Below are 20,254 nucleotides of genomic sequence, written 5' to 3'. Positions count from 1 at the left end.
TTACATTTAAATAACCTCAGCATATTGGGAAATACCCTTGCTTTCTTATATTACTTAGAAGTGTTGCTCAACTCATCTGACACCAAGCAGGAAAATTCTGACAGCGCTTGAATGCATCATTAAAGTTGTCTGAAAGGATAAACAATAGTGCCGCATGTTGTTATGCGCAGTTTTACTAATTAATATTTACAAGGCTGGACTTAAAGCTGAGCATGCGTAAAGAAAGTCGTTTGTGTAGCAATAGGATTCATCTTTGAATGCTGTGAAGCCTCTAAGAGCCCTTTTAACATAGCTATTATGTATGTGAAATTAAAGTTGGAAGGAGATCAAGGCAGGTTGGATTAATCAGCATTTGCTGCAAAGACACATTACGTTTTCAGTAACCATATAGCAGGCTGATATTAAGGGCCATAAATGCAGCTTTGCTATGTAAACCATGGCTGCAGTACAAAACGATATTCCTGATTGGTTCAGCTAATAATAAATGAAGCGTTTCTACTGGCTGTTTTGTATAGAAAAACAGTTTGTAACTGCAAATCTTTGTGCACTCTTGAGTTCACACGTAGCTCTGTTTGAATGCAACAAGAGCTGCATGGACTTGTAGAACGGCGGGGTCCGTTACTAGTGGGTGCATCTGTAAACATAAACTACTCATCACTCCATGCTTGGATCCCAGGCAATGATTTCTCCTGAACAAGATGTTTCGTGTGTGGATGGCATGGGAAAAAAAACCCGTCCAACAAGGAAAACCAGAGCAGTTTGTAACTGCTACTTTTCCTCTCTGGTTTCTGAGGACTTAAGAAATTGGCACTGGCTGCTTGCTTATCGACATGTCTGCATTACTGACCCCTACACATGCTGCAGGGCGCATGTCCTGGTTAGGGCCACATGCCGCTAAAGGGCCCCCCGGCTAACCTCAGATCTAAGTGTATATTGGCTTTTAATTTGAGTTCGCTCTGTAATAGAATTGCACAAAGCCACTTCTTCCAGACATTGTGCAACTTTTTAGTATTGTTTGTGTGTTTCAAATTTGGCCGGTAGACTTAAGCTCCTTACACAGGTTTCTGTGTAGTCTGTCAGGCAAAACCAAAAAGCGTGTCCAGGCAGGATAAATAAAGATCCATCATAATGACACCTGCAGCACATGTAACAGTTTCCCCATCCTTATGGATGTAGACGGTCTGAAAATAGTTTCTCATCACTCTTAGAGGTGACACACGCTGCTACTTAACACAATTTATTCAAATCTTCAAATTAGGTGTTTACAATTAAACTGCATTAAGGGTGGAGGCCATGTTTTTTGTACTTATTTGCCTATAGCCTATATATTATTTTTAACACTTTACTCTCTGTACATAGAACTGTACATTTTGCTTATTTTATTTTTCCTATTGCTTATTCATATTTTTATTTATTCTTATGCCTAAGTCTACTGTTTTTTATCTTAGTTTAGTTGTGTATAAAGTCATATGTAGGGAACTCGCAAAGTAAGAATTTCATTGCTCAGTGTAACTGTAAAGCGCTGTGCATTTGACAATAAACTTCTTGAATCTTGAATCTATAGAGATGGTCCACAATCAACAAAAGAGGCAACAAAGAAACCATGCATGGCTCCCATACCCTAGAGGGCCTGGGTCACATGACTATAAGTCAGAGGTCTATATCTTTTCTTTCTCCCCCTAAAAAACAAAGCGCTGCTGTCATCATGTTGTTGCAGTTGCCTGATCACTGCCCATGTTTGTTATTTTCTCTCCGCTCTCACTCTTCACCTGTCAGTATAGTCGCACCGCTGAGCAGGAGGGGTCGGGGTGGGGTGCTGGAGGGGTGACAAATCAATGACATGTTACAGGAGGCTGAAAAACAGACTCATATTACACACTTCTCTGTTATTAGTCAACAAGAAACTTGGCAATGAAACGGAGGAATGTCCGACAGGGAGGAAGTGAGGTGTGGTGTCAATGTTTTGTATATGTGTGTCATATAGTTTGACGGGAGAGTGAGAAGGAGTTTATTAGAAGGGGGGGAGAGGCTGCTAATTTGGTGTGGGGGAGGGTAGAACTGTTGTCTTGAACTCTTGCTGTGTGGGACTCACTTTTTACGCCTGTAGCTTGCCTCCAGGTGAAAAAGCAGCCGTAAAGTAGATAGACTCCTGACAGGATGTGATTTTTACGTTTGATTAAATGAAGAGGATGGTTAACAAACTCTTTTTTTTGTTTTAAAAACCAAGCTATTGTTCACTGTGGCATTTTCTCTCTGGCTTTATTTATCCCTTTAGCTGGAGTTAATTTTCAACAACCTTTCCCCACCACGCTCAGAGAACCAGTTTGATGCTCTTTGTCAAGCTAGTCTCAACCTGTTTCATTTGCCCTGCTATCTTAGGCTGATAAACTGTAAACTGCAAGCACACAAGCATGTCCGATATCTCGTGGTATGCACAAGCAGATTGCAAGGCGCTGATACCATCAAGAGGCCGTCGGCCTGTCGTCGTCCCACTCTGGCAGCTTGCCAGAATGTCATAAATGCAGCTGAGCTCAAACCTGCATCGCATTCCTCCACAGTAAACAGGAACCGTGTCGTTTTGGAGTGGCAGCCACATTCGGAGACAAACACACAACATTGGTTTGTTTGTCTCCTGATACCTCGCATGACTTTTTAAACAACATGGCAAGGAACGCCGTGTTCAACCCATGTCTCAATCATCAGTCCTAGTCAGCAGTTTGCATCCAGTCAGTGTGAAAATATGTGGGAGGAAAGTGACATATTTGAAATATGCAGCAACTGGACCATATAACTCCAAATTCCCAGAAGTTTTTGCAAGCCTGCAAAGACAAAGCATGTCTTTTGTTTTAGCCCTGATGTATAGCTTATGCTCAGAGAGTGAGGAAAGACAGAAAATGGCGCATCTGCAGCAGTGGTGGAGAGGATTAGATATTGCGAAGGCTTCAGAACCAAGACGTTCCCAAGTCCATGCCGAATTAACCGTCGATGCTTCCGAGCTGCTGTGCTATCAGGACCTTCTGAGGGTCACATCTCATTCTGACAGTGAGCTGAAATGAAGCCTGTTGCAGGATCAGGTAGTTCTGAGGGTCAGCCAAGACCACAACAAGCAATAAAGCACAAGGACCAGTTCAAATCTGATTCACTCTGTAGGGTTAAAGCAGCCTTTTCTCCTGCTGCAGACATCACTACTTCCGCTCCTCAGATTAGCCTTGGTGATCTGATTCTCATGGCTTCCTCTGGGCCCATGCCCCTCCTTCTTCTCCATGGCGCTGTGACATGAAAGTTTCCTTGATGGGAACAATCATTCTCTGATTTGCCCCATCAGTCCAGGATGCTGTGGACAAAAAGCTTCAGCCATTAGTCTTGCTGATGCTAGGTGACAGCCATGATAGACTCAGAGACTGTGGGGGTGGGAGGGAAGGAGCAGGAGCGCCTTCTTTTGTTAATTCCTCAGTTCTTTGGCTCACACAAGGAGGTCGCCTCTTTCTGTCTGCGCACAGACTCTGGCATCTTACACACTTCTCTTAAGAAGAACTTTAAAACATGATATCACTGTGAGTTTCTCGTTTCTGCACAAAACACAGACTTTCGTAGACTTCTGGCGTGGTAGGGGATGTCATCTGTGTTCAGTCAGAGATGCAGCGGTCTGACAGCGCAGATGAGGCTTTGTCAGACTCTCTGGGCATTTTGATGGTTGGGGTTATGTTTTTGGTTTTGGCTTCGAGGAGGTGATCTTTGAAGAGATACCTCATGGCTTTCCCCATGTGGTTTGGGGGTGAAAAACAAAGAAAGAAAAGCTAACCATATACACACTTGTTGATCAGCCTTTGGAGGCTCTAACAGCTGCACTTTACTCAGGCACTGTGCACATTATACTGCGATACATGTGTCTGACATTTATAGTTACCTAAATTAGGTGCAGCAACCGACAACATGACATTTTACTTTTTTTAAGGTTTTGCTTGATACTGGAACAGGGTCAAGATTAAGATTACACAAGATTAAGATGTAGTCTTTACCCACAGTGTTTTGACTTGCAAAACCCCAGAGGCCACGTCAGCCCAGTGAGTCTCGGTGAATTAGATGTCATCAATAATTCAGTATTTTGCCACATTAAATAGTTAGTAAGTTGTCTGTGTTAGCAAGCATGCAAGCTCCCCTCAGGTAAAGAACATACGCAGCACTTCTGTCTTCTTCCATTTCTGTTAAAGATTATAGTCTAATCACACAAAGGCAATACAATTCTGGAAAAACATGCTGTGGTACATTGAAGTGGTTAATATTCTCCATTAGAGGTTAATAATCCACTTTACTGCTGACAGCCATCCTGCAGGCTCTTTCAGTACAGTTCTGTTCAGTCATGAAAAAAAGTTTTATATAAGCACATGGTTTGCCTGGAGAAACAGCTCTGTAGAACTAAACAACCAAAGTATGACATCAACAAAGTATGACGGAAACTAGATCTTGTTCTGTAACAATAATAATAATCTGGCAGACTCGTATAAAGGCCAAAAGATGTTTCCAATAGAACTCAGGGAGTATTGTTCAAGCCTTGTTGTGTTTTAACAGATAGATCATGGTTCTGTTGAAAGAACACAAACATACTAATCTAGTTTAGTAATATTACAGATCATTGCTAAATTTGTTTTGGTAGTATTACATGAAAAAAACAAACAAAAAAAACAAGACACGCTGAGACATGGCATTAGTACAGCGCAAGCATCAACACACAAATAACCTGTTAGGTGTGTATCGTCTTGCATTCATCCTGAGGTCATGTCAGGCAGGCTGTCAACACAGCCTGAGGTGAAATGGAGAGGCATTTTCAGCAGAAAGAGCTGATAAAATGGCCTCCTGGTAGTTAGTTGGATATCATTCACATGATAGACAGACACATGTAGTACAACTGTTGATGTATCTGATATTAAATACGTGTGATGATGCTGAAAGGCCATAAAGATGGTGTTTTTGGGGTTAAACAGGTGGCACTGAATACAGAGTGTATTAATCCTCCTGTGTTTGGCAACCTGGATGAAGTTGAAAGTGGCCGATGTGCTGACTGAGTGGAACAAGGAGCCCGTCGCTGCCAGATCAGCTGCAGGATCAGCTGAGGGATCATGGGAGCTGAGCATGGAGGCTGTGCTTTGTGATCTTATTATTGTGCTTTGTGGTAGTCTGCACTGCACTCCACTCTGGCTTAGCCCTGTTAAGTAGCTCAGTGTCTGACACACACACACACACACACACCTGCAGGTCTGAATCAGCAAAGTTGTCTGGCCGGTTTGTGTATCTGTCACACACAAGGACACAACTGAGATCCTACTCATGGCTGGCACACGTCATGCACACTCCCAGTGTCTCATGCTGCAGGACACAGACACGGCACAGCAGGTCAAAGGTCATCATACCGTGAGACAGAAAGTCCACAATGTCACAACAATTGTGACACAACAATGGCAAAACATCACCTTTGTTAATAGTTACAGGCCACATGTGAGTCGATCGTGGCTTAATAGCTGTGTTTAATGAAGACTTTTTCATTGCCAGTGTGTTTTGGTGTTTAAAGGGTTAATAAAGCATTGCTGTATTTGTATCCCCATGTTGAATACTCCCTTATGTCAAGGAGTTCATGTTACTGTGCCAAGCAGACACCTGTTGAAACACAGGGGACTCTTGTCAAGATGAGACATGAATTTATGCAGGTGAATCACAACCAGCTGAAAGAGTTGCAGCAGGTGACACACACACACACACACACACACATTTTGAAAAGTACTGATTTTTTACATGTGTTCTGAGTGTCTGGGTGGTTTGAAGAAGTGCGATGTTCATCCACTGAACAGGCTTACACATGCCCTCACATGTGGCTGACACAGGCAGATCTAAGTGGCTTTGAGCCCCCTTCCATTCCAACCATATGATAAAAATCCCGGGGTATGTCTGCAAACAAAGTCAGCGATTCAGTGGTTGGCCCTCTCTGCACCTCAACCCTGTCCTGCTCTCATCTTGCCAAGCCTCAGATCCACAAGCAGCCCGGGGAGTTATACATCTCACAATGGGCCCATTGTACAGGCTGAGGTAACACTATAATTGTTACAATCTTCCCATTCAGGTGAAAGGCACGCCCACTGCTGACTCCCAGTGATATTTTGAGAGGTTTGTGGCTTTCGTTGATGTTGCATTAATCAGATACAATGAGGGAAAACGTGGGTGGCGCGCACACCTCCGGCTGTGGCTAGTAGAACCGCTGTTTGTGTTTTAATGTGTGCCTGTAGAAGTCCAGACCACTGAGCTGGAGTGACAGATTTAATAACGTCCTGATATTTCCACAAGGTGGATCAGTGATCTGTGATGAAAGACTAGTCCTCTGGAGAAATGAAATAATTCATTGGTGCCAATATAAAATCCCAAATGAGGAATTGTGTAAGTATAAATGTGTAGATAGTGTTTTTCATTATTTATTTTAGTCTCTCCACTTTCTCTTATCATGGAGCTTTATATTCAGGGTTATGGATGTCAGCCCTGTCGTCCTCCCCACGAGCCTGACACTTCCTGAGGATATAAATCACATCTATGGGCTGGGAGGGACCATTGAGAAGGAAACAGTATGGAGGCTTTGGTGGGTTCCAGCTGGTCGGGGTCCAACTCTTAGTTGAGTCTAATGCACGTCTGTGAGGAGCTTCCTTGCCTTTCATCCGTTTAGGAAACATCTGGAATCATCTGCCGGTTGACTAAAGCGTGCACACATACGCCTGTGTGTATCTTCCAGGAGCTTTGCCAGAAAATGTTATCATTGTGTAAAGATTAACCTCGCTGTCCAGAAAATAAATTGAGGAAACTCACTGGTGAGTTGCCAATAGATGTTTAGGCTTTGACATCATCTCCAGTGAGCAAATTCCTGCTGAACATCAACAAGTAGTTTACCATCAGCACACTCCTCATTACTCACTGAAGGGCGGCCCGCTGCACGGCCGTGTGCTATGTGAGGAAAATTTCCTGTCAGCGATGGCACACTTAATGTTCAATCATTCTGTTTTCATGGCTTCTAATGTGTCAAAGAACAGACTTCACAATGCATTCGCTGCATTTTTTTTAAGAGCGGTTACAACTGTGCTGTTGAACAGACTGGATATTGTATCCACCAGCAGGTGAGCAGACAAAGCCGGTGCATGTCTCTCCATGCCTGAACCGAGACATCAGGCCTGGATGTGTTGACAGACACAGACTGAGGAAGGGTCAGGAGTCACACCTGTCGAATAAACACCTCTTTCTCTGTGCCCAAAGAGCTGTGCTGCAGTCCTGACTCTTTCTGCAGAACAATTCGGTTCTTCTTGTCCAAACTACAGAAAACAAACAGGACCACTGCAAAAAGTTCTTTCTCTCTGCTTTTAAATTATGTAAAAACAACAGGCACATTTTTAGAAATAACAATCCCCACCTTTTTACAGCTGAGTTCTTCATTCCATGAAATTAGTTACAGACTAGGTGTTTAAGGAAGAGGGCTGCTGTGTTTGGACCCTGCAGAGGATGTTCAGGTCTGGCTCTAACACCACTAGGGGATGTGATTTTTGGTAGCATTGGAGAGGATGTTTTGCCTCCTGTGTGATGACTCCTGACCCCACCATCCTCTCCAACCTGCTTCACCTCTGTCCTATTGTAGCTCTTATCAAATCACTCAGTGTAAGGCATTCAGTCTTTGTTCTGATGACCCGCTTGAGACTCGTTCAGCCGCCGCTTTGCCATGCTAACCTTCCACCCACCTCTTTCTCCCACCTAATGATCACCTGTTTGTGCACCTTTGTTAGCTTTGCTCCTGTGTATAGACGCCTTGTCAGTGCTGCATGATTACCCTGCCTGCTAACACAACACAGCATGGTCCTAAAGGGTGCACCGTGGCCCCTGCTGATCACACTCGGCTGAGTCGTGCTTGTACCGCTTCTCATCTTTGCTAACACACACTGACATGGCCCTTTGATGTCATGAGGAGCAGCATGGACCTGGGGCCGGCCCAACAAAAGCAATGTGATCCTCGGCTGATGTGTCCAAGCACGCCTGTGGGCCCCCGACAATGGAGCAGGACAGCAGGGCCCCGCTTTGCAACTTCTGTGTGTACCTAAGAACTGACCTGCATGGTGTCCATGCTGAACCTGACACGTGAAAGGTCTGATAAGAGAAGGTAATGTTTAGTGAGTGCAGAGTACTAGACAAAACTCAAGTGATGTAGCAGCAGAAGTTGTTGCAAGTTATAATGGTTAGTAAATGGAATGAAAAACAAATAACTGAGGTAGAGGAGTCAAAAAGATGAAGGTGATTTTCTGTATCTACACAAAGAATAACCTGTGAAGCAAATTCCATGAATGGTTTTGATTTGTATTGCTTATTTTGGCCATTCTAATGACAATATTCTCTTAAGGAGTTGATCCACTACTCCACCAGCAATGAGACATGACTACAAATAACACAGGGTTGATATACACACCAGTTACCACTGTAATTTCTGCTGGTATTACATGAGGTGAGACTGTCTAACTATTACCAAGTAGTTTTCAGAGATCAAACACAGTCCAATTTATAAATCTTATGTCCAGGAAGTGGACATTAGAAAGCAGGACAGGAGTTTGCTTCCATTCCCTCACACACCACTTACAATTACCCCTTTAACCTGCAGCTAGCATCAGGCAATGCCAAGAAAGAGGAGGGAAATATTTTTAGCCTAGTATGGATCCTCAGAGGTCTGTCCTGCAGCCAAGCAGCCACCTCTAGGAGGGAGAAATGAAGCCTAAGCACAAGTACTAAAAATTGCAGTTGGCCCTGCTGCTGGTTGGTTGTTGGATGATTTTTATACTAGACGAAACATACTGATACCTGGCCTTCATGTATCAGCTGATATCTATCCACATCTGATACTTTTGTTTCTAGCTATTGATCTTAATAGTATAGTGAGCATGAAATACCTCCATAGAGCTAATTTTGGCCCGTACCATGCTGCTCTATGTGTTGTTAAGTGATGACATAGCATATTATTGAAATGACGCAATTGGCTCAATGGATCAACCCCTTTATCCGATACCTAATCTAGCTTTTAACTGTAGTCAATACTGTCTGATGCAACCTTTTCATTTTACTTCAAACTGCAAACAAAGACAAAGAGACCTTTTATCACTTGTGAGACGTAGCCTTGTTCAGTATCTTTTCATTCATTCATGTATCACTTAATAATGTGTTAGAACAGCTTGAGCTTCACTGGATGTTCTGATCCAGACTCAAGGTCTTGTATATCTGCACAACTGTGTCTGGGCTCTGCTTGAGGACAAGGTCATGAGTTAGAAAAAGTTAAAGCCTTTGACATCCTACATGCAACAGAATAAAACGTCTGATGGGACCACAGCTTCCAATGTAAAGGAAAAGATCAACATCTTTAACACCTGCACTAAAAGACTTCCTTGTTTGTCCCATGTGCAAATTATATACCATCAAACACAGAACCCAAGTATGACCTCAGCGCAGAGCAACGCAGCACATCCCATCCAGTACATCTGTTTCACTTTAGCCGCACATCAACAAGTGCTTCCACCACCACAGTGCCGAAGCATGCCTCCTCTCGCTCTCACACACAACACATATGAATCATGGAGGATGATGTAAAGCTTCGCAGAAAGCAGATAATGTATATTTCATGAGGCATTAGATGCCGTATTATTCATGATGCTGTGTTTTGTTTGGGACACAGGGAGCTGAACAATAGATTCATGGCCTACTGGAGTCCACAAAAGGCCACAAGCAGCCTCTATTCACCGGGGGAGTCCATTCATAATTGTATTAAGTGATTTTCTGTGGAATAATTCATGTTAATCATTCTGTGGAATTTCTGGATATAAGAAATGATTCAGGTTTTAAAGATGTGGAAACACTGGGTGTGCACTGGAAGATGATAAAACCTTTTGTTTTGTGGTGGAAAGGAGTCAAACTTCCTCCAGGAGCCATGATGTGTTGGTTAATCTTCTTTCAACATCAAATAAAACAGGTCTGGAACTTACTACTGATGAACCTTACCAGCCGCTGTGTACGCTCAGAAGAAAAGAACACATTCACTGAACCACCTTAACATTGACCTAACCCCGTTTATAAACCTGCCTCTACTACGCTCTCCTTGTCCTGAACAACGCTCCCTTTGTTCCTCATGCAAAGAGAAGTGGAAAATGAAGGAGACCGTGGTCCCATGCTGTAAATCATTCGAAACAGACGAGGTCACAGGTTTTGGTTGTACTTTATAACAGCTATGCCTGCTGAGTATCGCTCTTGTTTTGGCTAGCTGCGGAGCTAAACGAAGGTAGCTCAGCAGGAAGCACATGCTCGTCAGATGAAATAGTTCTTTGTGGTCCACTTAATGCTAACAATAATAATAATAATAAATACTTTAATGTGCACCAAATTGGCATTGGTGATATTTACAGCCTGTCCTCACCAGAAAAACTGTACAATGAGGTCAATATTTCAGTCATTAAAAATGAAATGTGTGCATATGTTCCTGAACACCAATCAGTTTTCCATGAAAAATGCACTAAATGTTATGAATTTGCCTTTTTATAATACGCTTTACCTAACCCCTTACCCAGTTTTGAATCCCTAAACATAGCCAGGTGTCAAATGAAACAATTTGTGTGCATATGTTCATAAACGTGTTAATATTGACCAAATGTTGAATTATAGGGGTACACAATATTATTAACAAAACATCAGAGCAGATATACACTCATACAGACATACAGTATATGCAGACACACTGACGTCCCATTTGGGTGTATCAAAAATGATGTTATAAAAGCAGCGAGTGTGTCTGCAGTGTGGAGGTTTATAATGTGTCAGAAGCTGCTAGCACCGATGCTGCCTGCTCATGATGACCCTGCGTCGCTTCTTCAACGCTACAAATTTAATTTCCCAGTTCAATAAGATAATTTCCCTACAGGAAAGGCTTGCTGTTCTCTGCAATTAGGTGGGAAAAATAGGAACAGATCAGTATTCTGTGCATCCCTAACTTGAATTCACCATGTGACTAGAGACTGCACATGAATGCATTGGAGTTTTTAATGTGTCAAAAACCATCATTATATTGCAAAAACATCACAAGAACCAATGTGATGCTAAGTTCTGGGATTAGCCTTATATGCCCTTCAACCTGTTCTACAATAACAACCTGCAAAACCTGCAGCAAATGTTACTTAAAGAGAAAACTACGTTATACAATTTCTAAACTTTCAAAGAGTTGTTTCTCAATACAATGCGCTCTATCAGCATTTTAGGAGATGTCTAATATTCACAACAGATAGAGATATGTGTGACAAATGGAGGGCGAGACAGATAATATGCAGGCAGAGGCAAATAACTGTGATCCCCCCAGGAGGGCAGGGAGGAAAGAAAGCAACATTAGGAGGAGCAGTTGGGGAAATAATAAAAGTGAGCAGGGGAGACAAAGTGAACAAATCCAATTTAGTCATATGCGATCCTATCACCACAGCAACTCTTTGTGTTTGCAGGGAGCAGTTTGTGAGCTTTGGCACTGACTGACTGCTCTCCCTATGTTAGCCCCTAACTACCATCCCTGCAAGAAGCAACAGGATAAAATGTGGAGAGGAGCGGGACGGAGAGACAGTAGGGGGAAAAATAAAGAGCAGGAGAGAGGGGGATAGAGAGGTGATGAAGTGGAGTGGAGACTGGAGAGGGGAGTCGGAGGACATTCCTGAGCCAGCTGTGGGTTGGAGGGGGAATTCTCACTGAATGCCTGACAAATAAAACAAGACAGGCTATTTCAGTATTCCAAAAAACCCACTGGCACATCGCAAGGCAATGAAGGGGAAAGAGAGAATTTGGAAGGGAAAAAACTGGGAGGCTAATGAGAGAACCAGCCATCTGCACGGTCCGGTAAGGCAGGCCTGAAACCGCAGCAGTCCAGCGGTTAACCTTTCGCTGCCTCTCCCTCCTCCTGCCTGTCTCTTCCAAAATGGAGGCAGAAACTGGCAGGAGTAAGCGGCGGTTCTTGGGCCTTGACGGTGCACACACACACACACACACATTCCTCTCGCACAGACAGGTGGTGGGGTTGTTTAATAAATACAGGATTTGGTGGAGGAGTCAAGAGAAGTAGGGGAGGAGTCAAAGGCCATCACAGAGCGAAAGCTACTGCTTTTCAGGCCCTACAAACCCCTCATAACTCCCTGTTAATGACTCACCCATTCAGCTGACTGTCTAAACAGCATTGTTCCTGTGGAATGACTGAGTGCACATGGCTCAGTATATTAAGTGGTGCTCCACTATATAGGCTGAGGTTCAAAGAGTGAGGGCGAGGGTGTTTATGAATGACATTCATGTAAATAACTCAACTGGGTGTCAACTAATACTTGAATGATGTGTGTCCTGTGTGGTTTCTGGACTGAACCATACAGCACATTGTGTAGTCAGCTCAGTGCATGTGGTGGCCCGTGCTTATTGTGACAACAGATTTCCTAAAGATCAGCATAACACCAATTTGAGAATCTGTTCTGGTTTGTGTAACACAAAGGCTCCCACACAGACCATATCTAACACGCCCAGTGGGTTAAAAAAAATACCTGATTCTGTTATTTTTTATTTATTTATTTTTTATTAAGGCCCCACAATTTAACACAACAGGTCCTGTAAAATGTGGTTCTTGTTGACACTAAGAGAAGTGGATTTGACTCCAGATATTGGATTGCATTATATAAAGGTCTTTAAAATACAACAAACAGTGGTTTGTTTATGCATCTCAAGACAGGGATTAAGCTGGATTTTCAGGCCCGACCATCTCTCTCTCCTCCCTCTCCCAGGAAGGATTGGGTGTTCAGGCAACATGTTCCTGAGAACTGAGATTTTCTCAGGTGTACACTTAAAGGATAGTGGTTACGCAAAAAAGAAGGAATTTTCTCTGTTGATACAGGATGCCACATACTGACCAAACAGCAACCTCTGACGCAGAAAAAAGGAGGCCAGTGGGGCAGAAGTGTCCAAATCTGCAGTTCCACTCCTGGCCTCTGGGGGCTGGCTACAAGAGTGAGTCAATCCCAAAAAAGCTCCTTAAAAGTGAGGCCAAGGAGGAAGTAACACCTCTGTCAGCAGCCATGGAGCGCGGAACAGCTGGCTGAATGCAGAGGTGGTTTTGGCACAACAACAGCGGCGACACCTACTGCTCAGACTCCAGGATGGTGTCTTCTAACACGGCAGCGCCCTGTAAGCAACTTATTATGGCCTTAATTTTGTACAATGGCTGCACACACTCAACACGATCTTAAGGGGGATGTCCTCGAAGGTTCTTCTACATTTAAATGCAGTTTAAATGTAGAAGAAGCTGAACCTTGGTGACGATAGACCACTTTGTACATCACTGTGTTTTCAAAGCATATTGTAAAGAGGGTGGGGCTTGTAACTGTGCCAACCAAAACCATGATCCTAAAACTTTGAATCCCCAATTCCAACCAAATCGATACTTATAATGATCTGAAACAGTGAGACAAAACAAGAGAAACAGCCAGCGAAAATAACCAATGACAGCAAATACGTCGAGCCAGCGGTGTGCCATGAGTGTGTGAAATCTAAATAAAGTTCAGCAGCAAGGTTGCTGAGGTTTACCATTCCTCTACTGTCATACTGAGCACCAATAACCTGCCAAAAAATAAGGTTTGTTTCCTGTTTAGGGTGATCAGTTGGCAAAGGAGGCCTATAACATGTTAGGAAAATACAAACTCTTCTGCTTATGTACAAGCCATCAGCGACTACTGATGATAACGTTTGACAATTACCTCATTTCCTTTCCTCCATGAAACACATAGTATCACCTCCACCCTGTGCTGACTTTCACGCTTACTCACTTTAAGAATCAGTTGGCGTTGTTTCCCGTCAGTAACATTCAATACCTCACACATATAGTGATGCACCCACATTTATGAACCAACTCAAACTTCTGTTAGAACCACAGGTGGATGTTCAAGATATTTATATTATGCCAAATGATAGAGGGACCACACTGTAGAACAAATGTTATGTTTTTCCTCATGACTTCATGTTAACTACTCTCCCATCCACAGGCAGAGACTTGCCTTTCAATGCCACCAACGTGTGTGTGTGTGTGTGTGTGTGTGTGTGTGTGTGTAAAACAGGGCTTATGCTAACAGACAGTAATGCTGTAGGACGGGAAAGCAGCAACATGCTTACACCTGTGTGAGTGTTATGTCAGTCAGCTGCATGAATGGTGTTTACTGTAAATTGTGCTTATACAAATGACAGTTGTCCATGTGACTTCTGCATCATCTGCCAACACCAGGATTACGCTAACAGATTACATGGTGCACATTTTTGCAGCTGAAGTGCTGCCACCCAGGGACAGAACAGCACCCGTGTGTGGGCCACCACATCACAGCCACCCTCCTTCACCATAATCTTTCCAAGCTTGCATCCTCTGCACCCTCCTTAACCAAATCAGGACAAGCAAGGATGAGTTTTTTTTTTTTTTTTTTTAATCTGGGCAATCCCACATCCTGGAATTTTATCTTTAGACAGCAATGATCACTAAACGGGATAAAGAAGACACAAGGCACACACAGTTGGGTTGATAAAAAGCAGTGTGTGTGTGTGTGCACTTCCTTTACTGCAGCCTGTGTGTCAGAAGCCACTTCCTCAAGTTGAGTCGCTCATTGAGGGTGAAAGGCGCTGGTAGACCACTGCAACCGCATCCACTGTCCTCTCTCTGTCTACTCATCCCTAAATCTCTCTCTTCCTCCACATTAGAATTACGCCGCACCACACTTGCAGAAGTGACGCACATCACTGACAGTTTCAAAGGCTGGTACTTTTACAGCAATTTAACCCCCCTAAACTGTTTGAGGACATTAATGTGGATTTTGGATTGTGAATGTGCCTCATGGAAACAGCCCTGGAGCAGCAGAAGGGTTAAAAATCCATGCTCCTCTGTATCCCACATTACTGATGGAAATGATTAAGTATTTTGGAGTGTAATTCCACCCCCCTCAGTGTGGCTCTTAAAATAGAGGAACAGAGCAGCAAGCGGCTGGCCGGGGAGCACGTCTGGATTCCTCTGATTGGAGCAAGAACTTCTTATTAGGCTGATGTCGGTCTGTGAATGCACCAGCAGGTCTGGTCTACCATAAAGGAGAGAGGGACAGGGCCTCACTACTAATGCACAAATACACACAATGAAAAGAGTGGCGGGGCTGTTTGTAATACTGTGAGGTTAAGTTACATACAAATGAACTAAAGGTTTTAAACAGAATGTCTCAGATGTCTGTGTAAGGTTTTGCAGAGAAATCTATTGAAGTTAGCATGCTAACCAGCTAGCCCTTAACTAAAAAAAACATCCAACGGTCCACCTACATGGTGATCTGATGAACAAGCTGTGCGATCTACACATACAAGGACCAAGCTTCCATTCTACTGCAAGGAGGGTAGCGATCTGCTAGAAGGCAAAAGTCAGTCACCTTACAAGCTAGCTTGATAATCGTGTTTTAGTTGGCACCATTGACAGTAAAAACTATGGACAGAGCTTCCGTGACATCACCCGTTTGTTTCTGAAGAGCCGTTCTGAGGCTCGGTGGGAGGTTCCAGGACGTTGATGACCGCCGCCATGTTGGCAGCGTCACGTCCGCCAAAACTCCAAATATGGACAAAAAGGGGGAGCACGAGCGGGGTTTAGGGGGGTGGGCGATCGTGGAAGCAGGAAACTCATGTTGTGATACGTCAACTGTCTGTCACTCAAGCGGCAACGCCCATAATTATGCGTAATTTTAAGTCAGAATACAATTGAAACGAGTGAGTTGTAAAAAAATTCACGCCCCCTACAATTGACACTAGAAGGGAACCTATCATCTGAGACCAGAGTGTTTTTTTGTACCAGGCTGTAAACATTTTACAAGTTTTGACACTTCCGCATGGGCTTCAACTTTGAGCCCCGAAGGTTGCCGCTTGGTTGGCACAAAGGCAAGAGGACAAACCTAGAAGACATGCTAAATGCTGCATGCTAGCTTACAAATGTTTGTAGTGGCTTGTTGCGTATTATATTCAGCAATTTGTTGATGTGGTAGGTTGTGACAGACGATTCTCTCTTTGATCCGTGGCAACCTTGCATCATTTGTGTGCTGGCTGCTGTGTTTACATCACCGGTGGAGTAGTGGGTTGACTTTATTACAACTTTCTACTATCTCTACATACCTATTATTCCTCATCCGTGTTTACATAAAACATGTGTTAAGTTAAGTGTGCTGCAGTGTAATATTTATCATGTTAATAAACCCCCCCACACACACACATCTGGCACAGTGTGTTCCGTAGGAAATGAGGCATGAACATCTGTAATGTTTCAAAGGAAAAAGAGGTTTCGCTGACTATGTATACTCTAACCACCTGAAAGGCTCCCACTCCCTGCCCTGTAATTTGGACTGCTTCACAACAGCAAAGTGATTGATGCAGCAGGAGTGGTAGAAAAAAAAATGCGGAAACATTTTTGATGGCGGAAGCAGCTAACAAAGAGGGAGGCAGACTGCTCTACAACACAAGACACCGAGGTTAACCAGAAAATGACAAAACTGTGGCCACAACTGCACTTCTGATATTAAAACACTCCTGTTTTATAGACAAACAACTGAGACAAGGTGCTGAAAAAGTACCAAAAATCTCATCAGACCAACACATGTAGACCCTCAGTCACTGAGTCACATCTTAGTTTTGATGCTACCTCTAATGATACAGTGCAGCAGATGCACCGAACCACACAAGCAGCTTGTTTTTGAAGTGGCCTAGAGCTTCCCTTGAAGAGTAATAATTCTTGCGACCCCCGCTGTTACCAAAAATATTTTACCCATCCTTAAAGATTTGACCTCTGCAAGTACGAAACCAAGAACTCAAGACTCAACACAACCATCACAGGACGCAGCGGTGCATGAAATAAAGCACATACTGAAAAGTCACAGCCTCACAGAAACATGGTGGCAGCCCTTTGCATCACATGACAAAGAGAATGTAAGTGTGAAAAAAGCTGTCAACACAAAACAAATCTACTCCTACATGACCGTATCATCTGATGTGAGAGTCCTGTGATGATCTTCGGGCCCTGCGGTTGTAAAGTGTCTATAGTTCTAGTTTGTATGTCACAAGTTCAGCAGCAGGCACACTGCCCCGAAGAGACTGACGCTGGCAGCGCCACCATCACATGCTCCTGCAACAAACAACGGGCTACCTTTGACCCACTTCACACTGCTAATTGCTAACGTTTGAATTTGCCAGGGAAAAAAAAAAAAGAGCACACGGAATCATCCAGTAATCTAAGAGCTGACCTGAGTCATGCAGATGTGCACACAGATACCGAGAGCGATGAGCGGAAAATTACTACTGATGCATTTCTTGTCATGTGCTCTGCTGTGGTTCATTATTATTATAGTGCATATTATTCACATTGTATTATTTAACTGAATGTACATATTTGGACAAAGGTTTCACTGGCTGCCCATTGGGAAATTTTAGTATTTTATGTTTTTTTATCAACTTGGACAGAGAAAAGGAAAGGGAATACCTATGGAGGCCAAGGGCTTGTAATAAAAATGCAACACTGTCAATCATAATTTCAGGGATGTGGGATGAACTCCATCTGACCCGGGGCGGTAGGATGGTTTGAAAATAAAGCAGTGACCTACAAGTGATTCTGACCTCTGTGTTTTAGCAGCCTGCCAAACTTTCCAGGAGGATTTAATACAATGTGATGCACAGAGATATCTTAAAAGTAGTCCTAGGGCAGCTCATCACAACAACCTGTGCAGGTGATTAGATGAAAATTCTGGCTAACATTGTCTACTACTAAAGGGTTTTCCAGGATATTTGTAGTGAGAGCATAAGTAGGAGAACTGATGCTGTCTATCCTTCTATATGATCTTAAGCACATGATGTGAATGTAGACAGCCGGCCTAGATGACCAAGAATTGGTTGTAAAAGTGATAATCCTACCCAGATTATTTTCCAGATTATTTTGTACAATTTTTCATTTTTTGTCAGGACAGGAATATTGGTCAAAAATATTCAAAGTTTTCCAGGAGTTTCCAAAGTTGATGCCATTTACTTAAACCCGTCTTCCTGCTGTGTTAGCCGTTAATCTATGCGGGAACGTGGAAAGCGTCTCTTTTTAATTATCAGAAAACTCCGACCGGGGTTGGATAATGGATTCCAAATGGTGAGCTGGAGCAGGAGAGGCTGAAGCATTGGAGGAGGTGGCCACGGATAGAGGAGGAGGAGGAGGAGGGAGGGAGAAAAGAGATATGACTCTTTCTCAGGTTCTGACCTTTGGCTGCCCCCATGCTTGTGTGCTTTGCCACAGATTGAGACCAGATTTAGTATGTTAGCCCAGGAGAGGACTGAATGACAGAGCCCAGCACACAGACCAGCCGAGCTACTATCCCCTCAGGGGCTATCTTTCTGGGCCGTTGATACCTTATATGCTCCAGAGATGTTTACCTCATGTTTATATTACTGATAGTAATGTAGTACAAGTAGCAGTGCTGAAGCAAGCAACTCTCCGACAGAGAAGTCAGCATTTATCTTCATAGAAAAAGCTGAATGAGTTCAAACCATAATGGTTTATGTGATGTCCTCCTTTCTTTTCCCAGGATGCACCGGGGGCAAAACAAAGACAGAGATCTGACAGCCCGAAAGCTTAACACTGAAGCAAGAATAACAAATCACACACACAAAAACAAGACAAGCTAATCATTGCAGCTCCTAACACACCACACATACACTCACACGCATGGACTACAAGACCACCCCAGAGAGCTGACCTGGCCATGCCCCCCACCGCTCAGCGCTGGCGTGCGTCCAGAACAAACTGGGCCTCTCCGTGGGGAACAGCGGAGGCCCGAGGCCGTGCTGCTTAGCAGGCGCCGAGGGGGCGGCAGGCTGCCAGTGGTCAGTCCCTGGCGGAGCTTCTAGGAAGAGTGTCACACTAACCTCCGTCCTCGCAAAACACAGCCACCTCAAGGAAAAGGGTCAGGAAAGAACAGCACTCCTACAGCTTAGCAGCTGGACGCACTGTCATGGATGAGCTCATTCTGGACAGCGTCCAAACTAAGAGGGCCGAGCCAGGACCCTGACGTCTGAGCCGTCTCCTCAAAGTCACTGTCCAAGCATAGATTTACACAGAGTAGCAGAAGCGCAGTGTCTGTACACAGGCTCATAAACACAGCATGGAGAATTTGTAGGGTTCATTCAAGGCCGGAGTGATGACAAGGAAAAGAGGAGGCACATCTTAACTGGACGGAAACTTCAAGCTTCAAGCACAGAGACACAGTGGAGTGGGACTGGTGTGAGGGATGGATTGGAAACAGAAAACAGGACTGAAACGAACTTCTTCAAAAAAAAAAAAAAAAAAAAAAGAGCAAGAGGACATAGTGTAGAAGAGCCTAAACTTAGTCTTGACAGAATACTGGGGAGAACAGTGACGATACTATGGTGGGAGGACATTACCCAGAATGAAACATTACATTGAAATCAGCTGGCTCACAACCTGTTCTCCTACATAAGTCCTTCACTTTAGGTACTGCAAACACAGAGAGCTACTAATATGGCAGATGTGGAATCTGGGAGGTGCTGGAGCTGATAACGTCTGTCAGACTCCTTCAGGACGACAGCTAATTGGATGCTCTCTAACGAGGAATGAGCCAGGACCTTTCTATATAAAATACCTTTTAAGCATGTGTGAGTGTTATCGATATAAAAACACACCACCCATTAACCTGTGGTCTATAAAAAGGACACAGGCTTAGCAATTAACCCACATTCCCAAACTTATCCAGCTGCCCCTGCATCCAAATGACTATAATTCCAAACAACGTGGTAATTTCCTCGGCAGAGAGCGCATGTCTGCTGTGCTGCTGATTATGGGCTCCTTGGAAACTTATAAAGACTGTGGTTTCCTGGAGGGAGACCGCATCAGCTGTCATATTCATAATTACAGCATTTCTGCTATTTCTATCAATCATATAATTATCGTATCTCTATTTCTATCAGTCATATAATTATCATTTTCAGTCATTTCCACCTAAACTTTGTTTCTGAGGTTTAAGATCCATAACTTTTGCTGCAGCATTGTCTATTTTCTGTGGTGGATAATGGACAAAAAAATGTGTAACAGCAGCATTATTCATTAAAATGACTAGTTAGACTAGTTTAAAGGTAATTTTGGTGGCTT

Source organism: Parambassis ranga, chromosome 8 (genome assembly GCF_900634625.1).
Source record: "Parambassis ranga chromosome 8, fParRan2.1, whole genome shotgun sequence".
NCBI lineage: Eukaryota > Metazoa > Chordata > Actinopteri > Ambassidae > Parambassis > Parambassis ranga.
The sequence above is the reverse complement of the archived record's forward strand: the minus strand, read 5'-3'. Positions refer to the sequence as shown.